Source organism: Schistocerca americana, chromosome 9, assembly GCF_021461395.2.
Source record: "Schistocerca americana isolate TAMUIC-IGC-003095 chromosome 9, iqSchAmer2.1, whole genome shotgun sequence".
Classification (NCBI taxonomy): domain Eukaryota; kingdom Metazoa; phylum Arthropoda; class Insecta; order Orthoptera; family Acrididae; genus Schistocerca; species Schistocerca americana.
Window position 1 is genome coordinate 81,427,254 of NC_060127.1, and position 15,009 is coordinate 81,442,262.

The following is a 15,009-nucleotide window of genomic DNA, read 5'->3' on the forward strand; positions in this document are numbered from 1 at the left end:
TCTGGACTGGTATATCTCATTGTCCACTCACAACCTACTGCTTGGACTGTCACACACTAACTGACTAGCAAGAAGCAGTGCACCCAAGGAATGCACAAAAATGTTGTAAGCAATCATAACAACATTGTACCTAGCAACTAGGCAGGTTGAATGGCACAAACAAGTGTCAGTGTGGAAATTTTCCAAAATATGGTACCTCATAAATGACTTGCACAAGAATTCTGCAACAGACAGCACTATCATTCCAATTTATCCCACTTTTAGTTTCTTGATGTCAATAGGCATTGTTCCATGTAAGAAAGTGAATGTTTGCTCAAAAAATGTATTTTCTAAGCATTATTACAAATTGTTGATTGGCTAACAATACAAGCCAATTATTCTGTGAAAACCACACATTAGTAGTGCCTTCCATGTCCACAATATTTGCTGTTGTCCAGACTATTCTTTGTCATCCCATGAGTGAAATAATGCATTTTTCTACTAGCAAACAGAAAATGCTAAGAAACCTGAAGCAGGTGAATGGAGATAAGAAATGTGGCTTTGGAATGAGTAGGCTGGAGGTTTCTAACCTTTTTCAGCAGCCTTGAGAATTTTAACTTGTATTAATCACCCAAAAAAGGAAGATTATTACTTTTCCAACGCCACACATAGTAAACAGCATTTTACTACAGTGCAATAACCTTCATTCTCCCAATAAAGGTCTGTGAAATTTAGCAGACAGGTCTTTATGAGGGGATTCCCCCCCTCCCCCCCCCCCCAAAAAGAATTATATTTTAAAAGCTATACATTTTCAAATTGTTTACAAAACAATCTTACCTCCTTCAAAATACTCTCCATTACAATTAATACATTTGTCCCACCGGTGCCTCCACTGTTCGAAACATTTTGTGTAGTCGTCTTTAGAAATGGTTGACAGCTCCTCCCCTGTGGGTTTTTTTTCCCAACATTATCAAATTGATGTCTTTTCATGAACCTTTTCATGTGTGAAAATACGAATCAGTTGCATGGAGCCAAGTCGGGTGAGTAAGGTGTATGGGGCCAGGGGAACCATGTACTTTTAGCCAAAAACTGTCTAACAGTTGTGCAGGTGCATTGTCGTGGTGGAGGAACCAGTCTCCTTTCTGCCAAATCTTCCGTTAAAATTTGCTGAACTGAACTCTGAGATAACCCTCAAATCTTGGGCATTTGATCAATTCTCTCTTGACAGTCTGTGAGCATAAGCTCTCAAATTTTTCAATATTTTTGTCGATTCATGCAGTTGATGGATGTCCAGTATGATGTTTGTCATCAATCAACATGTCGCCATTTTTAAGGATACAGGATACTTTCACAGCTCAATATTATGCAAAAATCAACACCTATTTCTTTCAGGCACTGCTTATGATGTATATGTTTTACAGTTTTTTAGTTAATATCAGGTTGTGGCGTAGAGCGCCATAAATATCGATATTTGTTCAGTGTATAAGTGTGCTATCTTTGAGGAGAGGGGCTTTGGGAGGATGTTGGCCGCTAATGGCAGTTAGCCTCTGGACTTGTATCTGTGTAGAAGCAAAGTGCTAATAAATCTGTATCCGAGATAATTCTAGTTGTTTACCTACAACTATATCCTATTCCCTCACTGGTGACCCCGTTTTTTGTGTAATACGCGTCCAAGTTACCGCCCGAAGGTTATTTACGCGCCTACCGCGTCGGGTTTCGTCGCGATTGCGAAAGCCCTTGTTCAGCTTCAGACAATGGCCTTTCAGCACTCACCGCTGCCCAGATTTCAGCAACATCTCTCCAGCACTCCTGCCGTCGTAGTGGACATGCCACAAGACTCTACGGAGTCCTTCAGCCCGGACATGCAATGGAATTCATCGAGTGCCGCCAATTTCTTCCAATCGCCAACAGTCGCGGACTCTGGCTTTGTTAGCCTAGACCTTTCCACGTGTTCTCCACAGAGTGTTGTTTGGAACATTCCTACTCCTGTGTCAAATGCACAATTCAACACAGTTCGTGATTTCGAGCGAATTTTTGCTACTTTGGAAAATCCAGTAGTAAATTTAAACTCAAGTCAGTTCCCGCCACGTGTGTGTCCTTCCACGGCGGCTAGTCAACAGGTGCTCAATGCTCGCCAAACAGCAAACATCACACCGAGTGTGCATCCTAGTGGACATGTGTGGGATCCTTGTGTTGCTTCTAATCAAGTCAACAATTCTGCGCTGGACAGTAATTACCCGGACATCTACAACCAGCCCCACCACTCACGGTCGAGTGAATACAGTGTGCATAACAGACATTCACCGGCGTACTTAAGTACTTGTGGCTTCTCTCCGAGGTACCACGTCAATGAGAATGCACATTTTGACTACGATCCTCACACTGTTCGAGCGTCTGTCGCTTTGCAGCCGCCCCCCGGCGTCAAATGAATTTCGCGATACCCGCATTGCGGGACGCCAATAATTCGCACTCGCTATCTTCTGCATGCTCTACTTCTGTCCGAAGAAATAGGCGCACCACCGCAGTGACTGCAGTGCCGAATCTGCCGAAACTACCAGACTTCAAACCCGCCCACCCAGAGTTCTGGTTTAACCTGGTTGAGCAAACATTCAATGTCTGTGCTTTGGACGATGATGCACGCTTCGCCTGCCTCACGAACCATCTTGACGACCGCGTCGATTTAATTTACGATCTGGCCAAAGCACCCCCCTAGCAGGGAAGTGTGCTGTGGTGAAACAGACGATACTGGAGCGCGTCTCGAAAACCAGGAGAGAAAATGTGCAACAGCTCATCTACGAAGAGCATCTCGGCGACAGGTCTCCGTCCCAGCTGTGGCGGTGCATCCGTCTTCTTGTCAATGAGCAAGTTATGCCTGATGACATGCTTCCAGAAATCTGGACAGAAAAGCTGCCTTTACCTGTCCAGACTGCAATCTCTGCGTATGAAGATAGGCCAGTAAATGAACGTTTATGTGCTGCTGACAGAGCATGCTCCGCCAGGCAACGTGAGCTCCGTGCACTGCATTCTGGACGTGACTGCACTAAGAAGCTTTCTGACACCACGCTCTTGTCTGGTGCTGCTAATAACAAGTTTGTTAAACTAGCCGCCCTGCCTGCACCTTCAACTCCCCGCAACGACAATGCATCGGCCTCTGTGGAAGACTCTGGGTCACATACTCCGTCACCTAGCAACTACCCACAGGAGCACAGGCCCACCCAACCTTACTGTTTCTTCCACATAAGATTCAGGGAGCAAGCTCGCAAATGCCAGTCACCGTGTTCTTACCCAAACTCCAACTGCAGGTAGGCTGCGGTACCACCTCCTGCGATGTAAACAACGGCCACCATCCAATGTTGCATTCCGTTTCGGACAGCAACAGTAAGTGTAGTCGAGTCTATGTTCGCGATTTACAATCAGGTTTATGTTTTCTGGTAGACACTGGCGCAGACGTCTCTTTGCTGCCGGTTCGCCTAGCAACCAATAAAGTGCAACCACACAAAACAGTACTTCGTGCAGTGAACTTGTCTACCCTACAGTTTTCGGGTTCTACTCTGTATACAGTGAAACTTTCGCCCAAGTGCAAGCTGGAGTGGACGTTTTTAGTGTCAACAATTGAAGAACCTATTCTTGGAATTAATTTCCTCAAGCACTATCAGTTGTCACTAGATTTTGTGCAAAATACTGTGTTTTACCCCCACTAAACAAACATATTCCTTTCGCTCCGCCGAGTGACAGTTCGGCTAACACCAAACCTGTGTGCTGTGCTAAGAAGTGTTTAAACCTATCCTTGGAGCTGCAATCTTGGACAAACAAGTGGCTAGTGGAGTGTGCCAAGTCTTCGAAGTTGCGGATGGAACATATGGAAATGCTGCTGCATCTCCGCAACATGCACCACGAGTTGGCCTCCACACAACAATGCCTCGCGACACTACAAGCAGACGACTTGTCAGCTACTGACAAGGTCAGTCCATGCCAATCTGGACTTCTCGTGCCCGCGCACGTTAATGACAATGTTGTGAACTCTGTAAACTGTGTCAGCACCCCCTCTTGTAATGACAGTGTATGCCCGAGTGCTCATGTTCCTTGCGTTCCGAATGGACAATTAACTTCCCAAGCTCGTGGCAATGAACTACGGCCATCTGCTGTCCGGCCACGCCCACTCGTGCCTACAGCGCTCGTAGCAGCACGGCCCACTACCAAGAATCAGTGTACCAACCTCGCCCATGTTAACACGCGTGCGGCCTTTACACAGCCTAAGAGCAGTTGGCACACCTGTACTTCCGTGCCCTCAGCGTCACAGCTTTGCCCGTCCGCCCCACCTGCTCCGCTTCATGGACATCTGACTGTCGTGCTGCGCCACGTATTGCAGTAGTCACTAATGGCACAGTTCATCGGTTACGTTTAACCAATGGGCCGCCCATATCGCAATGCCCATGCCGCCTCAAGCCAGAATTTATGAAAATTGCAAAAGAACAATTAAATGATCTATTACAAAAGGGAATAATTCTTCCGGTTGCTGGGCTAGTCCTATCCTGTTTGACCAAAAGAAAGACGGTACTTGGTGTATGGTCGGAGACTATTGGCGTTTATGATCATTGATAAATACCCGGTCCCACACATTGCGGACTTCAATCATGCGCTCGCAGGTGCAAAGTACTTCTCTGTTTTGGACAGTAAGCACGCATTTCATCAGATTCCTATGGCTCCAGAGGATATTCAAAAGACTGCCATAACCACTCCCTTCAGGCTGTTTCAATGCAAATTATTGCGTTTGGGTAAAAACGCCCCCCAAACATGGCAGCATTTCATCAATCAAACTTTATCCCATCTAGACTTTTGTTTTGTATACATGGACGACATATTGGTTTTTGCTTCTACTTTGGAACACAGTGAGGAGCGTGTTCAAGTCGTGACAGATATTTTAGCAGCCGCTGGTATTGAACTGAACAATAAAAAGACTCAATTGCACCAGTCATCCATCACATTCCTAAGTTATGTTGTGTCGCTGGAAGGTCTGACACCTCCACAGGACAAGATCAAGCCTGTTCTCCAGTTGCCACGCCCCCAGACCTATAGGGAATTATGCAGGTTCATCGGAACAGTTAATTATTACCGTCAACATTTGCCAGCCGCTTCTGCGGTGCAGGCTCCTCTCACAGATGCTCTCGCTGGCCCACAAACTTCTGGCACCAGACACGGACAAGACATTTAACGAACTCAAACAACTGTTGGCCTCCGCTGCCACTATTGCTCACCCACGTGTGGACGCCACAATGTTCATCACTACTGTCGCTAGTGACAATGCAGTCGGCGCAGTACTGAGTCAGACATACAACGATGTTACGACCCCCCTGCAGTTTTTCTCAAAAAAGCTAAACAACGCGCACAAGAAATACTCAGCATCCGACAGAGAATTACTTGTAGTTTATGAGGCCATAAGACACTTCAGAACTGATGTTGAGGGACGAGATTTCTATGTGCTCACTGATCACAAGCCGTTGGTTCCTGCCATAAAAAATCCTGCGGCTGATCCGCCCCCACGAAGCTTTCGTCATATCGATTACATCTTTCAATTTACAAATGACATTCGCTACATCCGAGGAGCGGACAATGTGGTCGCTGATTTTCTCTCACGTGTTGGTGCTGTCACAACTTTAACTGACTTAACGGACCTACCTCAGTTACAATCGGCAGACCCCGATACCGTGCACTTAATTTCGGACCACAGCTCCTCTCTCCAACTGGTATGCTCTACTTTCCCTGACATATCTGACTTAGTGTGGTGTGACGAATCGACTGGTACGTTGCGGCCATTCATTCCCAAGCCCCTTCGATGCCAGGTCTTTGACAAATTACACACATTAGCACACCCCGGTGTCAAAGCTTCCACCCATCTGGTATCTGAACGGTTTGTCTGGAGAGACATGCATCACGACTGTCAGTCTTGGGCCAGGGCATGCATGTTGTGCCAACAAAACAAAGTTTCCAGGCACACTTCCGCACCCCTTGGCTGTTTTGACCAACAGCCAGGCCGGTTTCACCACATTCATGTGGACCTCGTAGGCCCTTTGCCCCCCTCCGAGGGTTTCCATTACTTGTTTACAGCTATTGACAGGATGACTCGGTGGGCTGAGGCTGTGCCTATTCCAAACATTACCTCTGAGGCAGTAAGTTGAGCATTCTTAGATTCGTGGATCTCTAGATTTGGCTCACCTTTTACCTCACCAATGACCAGGGATGACAATTCGAGTCTTCAGTTTTCTCCGACTTATGTAAAATGTGTGAAAGTGTCAAAATTCATACTTCCGCATACCACCCCCAAAGCAATGGGCTTGTTGAGCGATTGCATCGCACCTTAAAGTCTGCCTTGCATTGCCATGACTCAATATGTACAGAAGCACTGCCCTTGGTGCTCCTTGGCCTTCGTACAACTTTCAAGGAAGACCTCGAGGGTTCCGTAGTCGAGTTTGCGTATGGCCAACCTCTGGTTTTGCCTGGAGAATTAGTCACTCCCACCCCACTTCCATGGCCCTCTGAACTCCCTTCACTTCTTGAGCAAGTGCGCTTCCACTGCAGCAAAATTCAGCCGCCACCTCCGGCTACTCATACACCTCCACGCGTGTACGTACTGCGCACGCTAGACTCTTGTGAGTACGTGTTTCTCAGAGATGACTCAATCAAAGCCCCAGTTCAGTCACCCTACACAGGTCCTTACAAGGTCATCAAATGCTCTGAGAATAACATGGATCTCCTCATAAAGGACTCTGTAACCACAGTCTCACTCAAGCGAGTGAAACCAGCTTTCATTGAGCCTCAGGTGAACCTCCCTGATTCTGCCCCTATTTCTCCCACTCCTGCTTCGAGCGGCCATCCATCTTCTCATGCCATACATTCGGGTATTGATTCTCCACAGCCTGCTTCTCTGCCGAGCACTGCTTCTTCTCCGCGTTCATCTAATTCGAGTAGCCAATCTTTTCAAGGTTTCACTCCTCACAGCCCTTGCAGTCAAACTGCCAACCACTCAGATTCTACCATTGTGTTACCATCTTCGTGTGACAGCTCTTTGTCGCGCCGTTCAATCCACGCTGGCATAGAGTGCCATAAATATCAATATTTGTTCAGTGTATAAGTGTGCTATCTTTGAGGAGAGGGGCTTTGGGAGGATGCTGGCCGCTAACGGCAGTTAGCCTCCGGACTTGTATCTGTGTAGAAGCGAAGTGCTAATAAATCTGTATCTGAGAAAATTCTATTGTTTGCCTACAACTAGATCCTATTCCCTCAAGGTAATGCAGCACACTTTCTAAACAAATTAGAAGTATTTTGAATATCTTTTAACCTGCTTATAATCAAGATTTTACTTTTTCCCAAAATGCTACCTCAAATTGAGGTGACATTTAATCCAATGTTATACATTTGAAGGAGACCAAATTTTTACCAGATATGCATGACATGATGGCTGAGGTACTAGACCTATTTAATTCCACCTATTATGTATATTACAAGGTTAAAAAAATATCACATCTTACATTTTAATTTTTATAATTTTTTCCTAATAAAAATGTTAGTTTTTCTATAATTTAGTTGATTCTGCAATAAAGCTTAGGTCTACTACAATAGTACGGAGTATTGCAAGTTGCAGGAAGAAATTAAAGCAATGCTTTATAAACTTTCAGAAATATTTGTATCTGAATTCTGAAAAATACAAATTGAGGGAAATTGTGAATGAAGATGAGTCCAATTAAACTGTGCCGTAAAACATTCCTGAAGCATAGACTTCATTCTGCAGCATTTCTTCATCTTCAAGCTTCCTCTCAGCATTCCTTTTAGCACTTCTTGCTTCTTTGGTAACTTCGAGAGTGAATCTTTCAGCTGCATGCACCCATTATCTGTCACACTCAAGCAATTGATCTTTCGTATTAGAGACTCATTTTATGCCTAAATTTCTGAGGACTTCCAACCTTCCTATGACTCCATCATTGAAACATATCAGTGCATCTAGTACACCAACTTTCAATGTATTAAGTCCAACAAAAACATTCCTGGGTAATCTTTCCCATATGCAATGGTTGAAACTTTCATTTGTATACTGAGGTCCCCCATGAAGACATTTTCTAAGCAAAACAGGATCACTCAGGTCTCTAAAAATTGGTTTTATTTCATTCATAACAGCCTCAGGAAGAGAATGCTTATGGTGGCATATTTGACCACTCTATTTTGCTTTTTGGTAAACACACCAAGAATCTGCTCCTTTAGGGCAAAGTACGTGAACAGGGTGGTCAACTGTGGACAACTTACGAAAGTAGGTGGCCCATACAGTTTTCTCATTGCTGTAACATCATTCAGAGGTGCAGTTTGTCTAATGACCAGTCCATAATAACTCTGAAGAAGGTCTATTTCCATTTCTGTCAATCTGCCTTGACCAAACGGAGATTTTCCATCAGATAGCAACTTTCCTTTCATTTCTCTTCGTAGCTTCCTCAATCTAGCACCCACACTTTTTTGCACATGTCCACAACACTCCAGTTTTGTTACCAAGGTATCATCATATACATTGAACTCATTAATTTTGTTGAAAGCTTTGGAGTCCCCATCGTCTAGGTACTTCATATATCTAACATTATAATTGGGTACCGACCTCTGAAATACTTTTAGAGCTTCATCATACTCCATACCTCCACTGTAACCATCATAATTCTTAGAACACTTACGTTCAATATGTACTTCAGTGTTACCATGGCAGGTCTGGCAGTACTTAGATAAGCACTCAACATCAACAACTTTTCCATTCTCCAGAGAAGTAGCACTTACAATACCGTTCAAGGAACGATGTCCTCGACGTTGCTACATCCCATCAAGTGCAACAGCAATTTCCCTGGTTCTACTAATATTTACAGTTTCTTCTACAGCACATTTCATAGATGCTTTAGACACAACCATCAAGGCACCTACAAGTATTTTTATGTACTTGCTGAACCTACTGGGAGGAGGAGGAAAGGCTATCAAACCACAAAACATTTGAACAGCCTTTTTTCCTTTTCCTATTAAACACATTACATACACTAACTTCAAATTCACATCATATGAATTATTCACAATGTTGGAAGTCATTTTCAGTGTAGATTTATTGCAGGATCTACACAGAACAAGTAATTTTGACACTAAACCCTTCCTGCTACTTTGTTGTTCAGTTATTTACAGAGAGCTTACACCACTTCCTTTATCAAAGAAGATAAGATGCCCACATCAACAACAATAAATCCACTACAAACAGCATCATTATTAACACAAAAATTGTGGAGTTTCTTCCCCAAAGAACTGATGCATACATTACTTTCAACAGTGTGGCTTGCTCAGTTTGTGAACTGGTTACCATGGAATTTCCTTTTATTGAATTTCTTGATGCATGGCATAGTTCGTATTTATTGCACACTAAAGGATATGTACTTTCACAAATATTTGTATCACTTAGGCAACAAACATTCAGTAACACGTGAACAAACTGCTTCGGTGAACAAAAGTAAATACTAGCAAAGATAATCTTTACAGACACTAGAAACCTGCAGTTACCAACATGTGTATCATAGGTATAATCACTGGAAACAGAAAGTTCACAGTTCTTTTCGAAATAATACTGGTTTCTGTAACAGAAATAAAGGGGGTGTGGTGGCATACATGGCTGTAACTTTAAAATTTGGTATATATAGGTAATTTTTCATTTGAAAACTGTGATGTATATATCAATGTAATCAGGAAAGACAATAGAATTTAATAAAGTCATTAAAAAATTTCAAATTTCCACCATTTATAAGTACCCTGTATTCTTAAATCCAGCAAACCACTTGTACACTTGCGTTTTTCCCATGGCATCAGCTTGGTGAGCTGTTTTCAACATCAAAACAATTTCAACAGCATTTTACCAAGTAGAAAACAAAATTTGACAGCAGCACATTGCCATCATAAGAAACAAAACAGCACTAGCAAAGACAATCAACTTCAGATGACCAGAACAAGCCAGGCTAACAACATGGGCAGCACTGAACAGGTAATAATGACTTTTTTTTTTATTATTGTTACACGGATACTGTATTTTGTGAAGGCCTTGGTTCACATCTAGCCCCTACCCATGTGTTAAATCAAAGTAAAAGAATACCTTATTAGCTACTCCTTGTACAGGACGCGAACTCAAGAATGTAAATACCCTTAATTCTAATATTCACATTAGACAGATCCTGATTTCATTAGTTTAAATGCAGTTGATAGAGCCCTTTATAAAGTTACATAAATTCTTTGTTTGAAATATTAGACAAAAACAAGAGGTGAGTAAAGTTCTATGGATATCTGTTCAGAATTGGTGCAGTCTACCAAACAAAGCAGATTTTCAGTGCATTGAACGACAGACTTTAAGTCCCTGATAAATGGTTCAGTAGAACTACATTACAAATAAGGTGCTAGTGTCTGAAAGAAAACCCCAAGGTCTACTAAACTGAACACTTTTAGTTTGTTAATGTCAGTAGGCATTGTTTCATTTTTAAAAAGCCTAGAAAAAGGAAGAGGGAAGAAGAAAATGGGGAAAGGAAGAAAGGGTGGTGAAGTACTCGGTTCAAGGAGCAGCCTGAGGCCCTCAAAGGCAGAAAGTGCAATGGGGTGCATACCTCCCACTATTTAGCAGAGGCACCCCACCCAACAATACGCAGAAAAGACTAGTGGCATGGACAGGGTGAGAAAAGCACAGGAAAACAGAGGAATAACACCAAATTAAACAGAACATATGAGAAGGGGGAAGATGAGCAAAAGAACAGGTAAGGTATGTGCTGTGGCAGACCACCAAGCCCAGATGACCATTGTCCACTCTGGCAGAGAAGGCAACAGGGTGTCCTGCCAAACCCTCAGTAGGTCTACAAGGCTGAGGTGCCCTCTCTTAGAGAGAGTGAAAAAAACTCCTTTCACGAATAAACTGTAAAACCAGGTCAGCCGCTGAGGCATCCTCCACTAACACCAGGGATAGCAAGTCAGAAAGATTAAGAGTCCACTGCAGGGAGGCTTTGTTAGGTCAGCCCAGCAAAATGTGGACTGTCATCAAATGGACACCACAATGACAGTGGGGCAAATCCTTGCAATGGAGGAGACGACTGTGAGCTACTATGGTTGTTGCGGATCCAGCAAAGGACAATGGGGTCCTTCCATGAGGGCTGCATGGAGTACCACCACGAACCTGCTGTCTCCCTTATCACTCGTAATTTGGTGAATTCAGACTGTCACTTTGTGTTCCACATCCTTAGAACTTGATGGTGTAGTATCAATCGAAAGTCCAGTTCCAGAATACCAATCTCAAGAGGTGGCTTGGTGGTAGCCAATTTGGCCATCCTGTCAGTGAGTTCATTCCCTGAGATTCCAATGTGATCCAGGATCCAGACAGAGACCACCAAAGACCCAATTAGTTTGGAGCAAAAAAGGGATCTTGGATAGTCAGGACCAAGGGATGGCAATGGTAACACTGATCAAGGTCTTATAAACCACTCACAGAATTGCTACAGATGAGGAAGGACTTTCCAGTGCAGGAACGGATATGCTCAATAGCATGAGAGATGGCTACCAACTCTGCAGTGAAAACACTGCAGCCATCGAGAAAGGAGCAGACATCATTACATCCCACATGAATGTAAGCTAAGCCAGGGTGACTGGTAACCACTGAGCCATCAATATAGACTACTTCTGAACCCAAAAACACGCTGAGAATGAAGAACAATTGGTAGCAGTAAGTGGATGGCAATCGTAACGTCACACCTGAGCCACCATTGCAGAAGAGTGATCTCCATATTGAAAGAGTATACAGTACTTTGGATGCTCCAGTGAGCAGCTGATGACATTAAACAATAGTCACTCTGTTGATTTTTGTTGTTTCGAATGAGAGCATGCAGTACTTCTACACCAGACTTCTGAACTCTGCCTGTTGAATGCAAATGTCACATGACAGTTAAATGGTCATCAATCACATATATTAGTAGACGAGACTTCCTTAATGTGGAAAATCATTCATGCCAGAAAGATCTTTGTTGAAAGAAGAATAGCTTTTTCTGGCGTATTTTTTTACAAAAGCACTCACGCCACACACAGTTCAAATCTTTCTAGCTGCCTCCTCTGCATTCAGCCCTCTGTTATACCAAAAGTAACTATTGTGTTGCAGATGTTACACCTTTTTCCACTTGCGTCTTAATTTTACAACATTTAACCGTTGTTCATGACCTTGAAGTATGCAAAATCCAATGCTTAACTGCAAGATGATAACTAGAACTTCAAATTCGAAAATGGCATTGATACATACACTGACAGTGTGGCGCCGCCTTCACATGGGCAGCGCTGGATCTCAGGCGGCGGGTGGCATCTGGCCGGTGGCCGGTAGCCGCTGCAGCGCGAGGAAACGCCCGAGCATAAGCTGTTCTGATCGCGATGCAGCCACGAGCTGTCCTGCAGAATTGTTTCTGGAGGTACTTGTTATTGCTGGTGGGCAGAATGTGAAGCGAATTATCTTCCATGTTGAATCAGACTCATAACTTTAGACGAGGGCTGAAATATGGTAAAAAAAGACACCACAGTTGGACGCGAACACGCGAATGTAAGTTTAAAAGTCGCGACTATTACGACTAGACCACGGGCTCACCCGACACAACTGCATCTTGGAAGTACACAACACTTCCTCTTGACACTTCCGCATCTAGTAGTGTTGCCAGATCGTGCAGATGGCCGGACTTAGTGTCATCAGGGGCGGTCGGTTTTATTGGCCACCTTGAGTGAACGACACGGACTTAGTATCTGTGGCGACCGGCCGGCGATCAGTTTTTATGTCTAAGACTGTACGTTTTGATTTCTCCCCCAGTCAGACCATCGAGCAGGCTAGTGTAAGTAACACCACGGGAAGAATTCAGCGTTTGATGGGCCTCGACATGAACAGGACAGCCACGAAGGAATACAGCTGTGAACAGTAGTTGTGCTTGAGAATCAGAAGTTGTCTCCAAAGGCAAAGTGCCATTTCGTAAATGAGAGCAGGATTTCACAGGGGAAGCAATTGCACTAACATCTTTCTGAATAACAAACGGATTTACTGTAGCAGAGCACGGACTGTCTTCAGTATTTGAAACCAACAGAAAGCTTAGTGCAGCGGGGAGGGTCTTTGAATCGTTAGTCTCATTCTGTTTACGTTTGGTAGACATTGACAATAAGAAAAGTGATTCAGTGCGAGACAATCCGCAATGATTGCCATTGTCTCCGATGGCACGCTCCTTCCAACTGAGGGCTGCATCAGAAGGTGTCTCATCTACCTTATGTGTTCGTTCACATCTCAGGTCACACCTCTGGAACCCCTGACGGAGGGACCATTCAGCATTTCTAGAAGGTAGCGGCTCAGGCAATCACCCCTGCCTCGGCCTGACCTTTACGAAGGGATACGTGCGAACCCTATCTGGGCAACACACGATTCCAAGTCACGGGCTGACAGTCACCTGTTGCATGTCAGACACTTGGGCTGGCCTTCAGCAGCGCACAGGAAGAAAGAAGAAAAAGAGAAGCCGCAAACATCGAAGCGGAAGGAGAACAGGAGAAGCGGAACGAAAAGAATAAAGGCTGTGTAGAGACTGTTCTAGTATCTCCTGCTGAATGTGCGCATTTCCAACAACATCCCAGTCATCTTCCCAAAGGGAAGAGGATGCAAATGCAGCATGGAAGAGAAGAGACGCTGCTAAGGTTGGAGCCCCATGGTAAGCAAGCAGGAAATTGCCAAAGAGTTGCGAGCACCTTGGGGACTAGTTTCGTCACGTCTTAAAAGAATTCACATTGGGTAATGACACTGTACAGTAGCCTCTATCAGGAGTAGTGACCCAGATTACGTTAGTGAACTAGCTGAAATCGTAACTGTCTGCATTAAGTGTGTCGTAAAAAATACTGAATATGTACCGATTCATTTTTAAGTATCAGATTTATTGAACATATCAACCTTGTCGACGGTATTTGATTGGAACTGAGATAAACACTTTCCCTTGGCACTGTAGATCATACTGATAGATCTAAAGGAGTAGTATTGGTGTTAAATTAAACACACGTAAATTAACTGTCGTATCAGTAGGGTAGGCATGGTGGCTGAAGTTTGGTGGACGTGGTGGTGGGAATGTACCATTGGGAGCCATTGAAATGCAAGATGTAATGGTTCTTTATTTACATGACCATTACGGCACTCCAACCCCAGTTCTCGATACCAGTAATATCGTACTACTTTTCTGTGAAGTAACACACATATTTTTGTGACAATATTCACATTTGGTTTTATTAATGTACAGGTACTCCGATGTATCGATATATTACAGTGATATAGTTCTTGTGTGTATTCATTTCTGTGAGACTGTCATAATCTTTGACTTACTTGTAACCGTTTTGGCGCGAATGCGCACAGAGCAGTCTTTGCTTCACTTTGCAGAACTTGAGTTGTTATTTCGCTTTGTAAAAGAATAGTCAAGTCTTGTGTTTGGTTAAAGTGGAAATTAAATATATGAAGATTGATACAAAACTGTTTTCATGAGGATGTGACAATTAAGAAGAAGTATATGTGAATTTACAAGAAGTTTAATAAAAATGGTGATCGTGAACACCAAGTCAAAAATTACTTCTACCAAACCATTGTTCTGATCTGGGATTGTTTGATCATTAAGAAATTCCTGCAAAACGCATTTGTTAGGTCTTCAAATATTGCTAAAATACAGATCTGGACCTTTTAGCAGTAAAAGTGGAATCACCCTAGAATCAACAAGATGAGTCATAAACAACTTCGACGAAATCTACGTGGAAATCCATTCAAGATAAGTGCCAAATTAATGACTTTTTTTACAGTGACCTCATTATTTCCATTCTGACGATACTATCCACAGTCAATAGCTTTGTTGTTGCCCGATAAAGCGAACATGTGGTGCGTGAGCAACATTATTAATCTGATTTCTAACCTACTATGCAAGTGGTGGTATTATTAGAATGGGAGAGCAGATACTA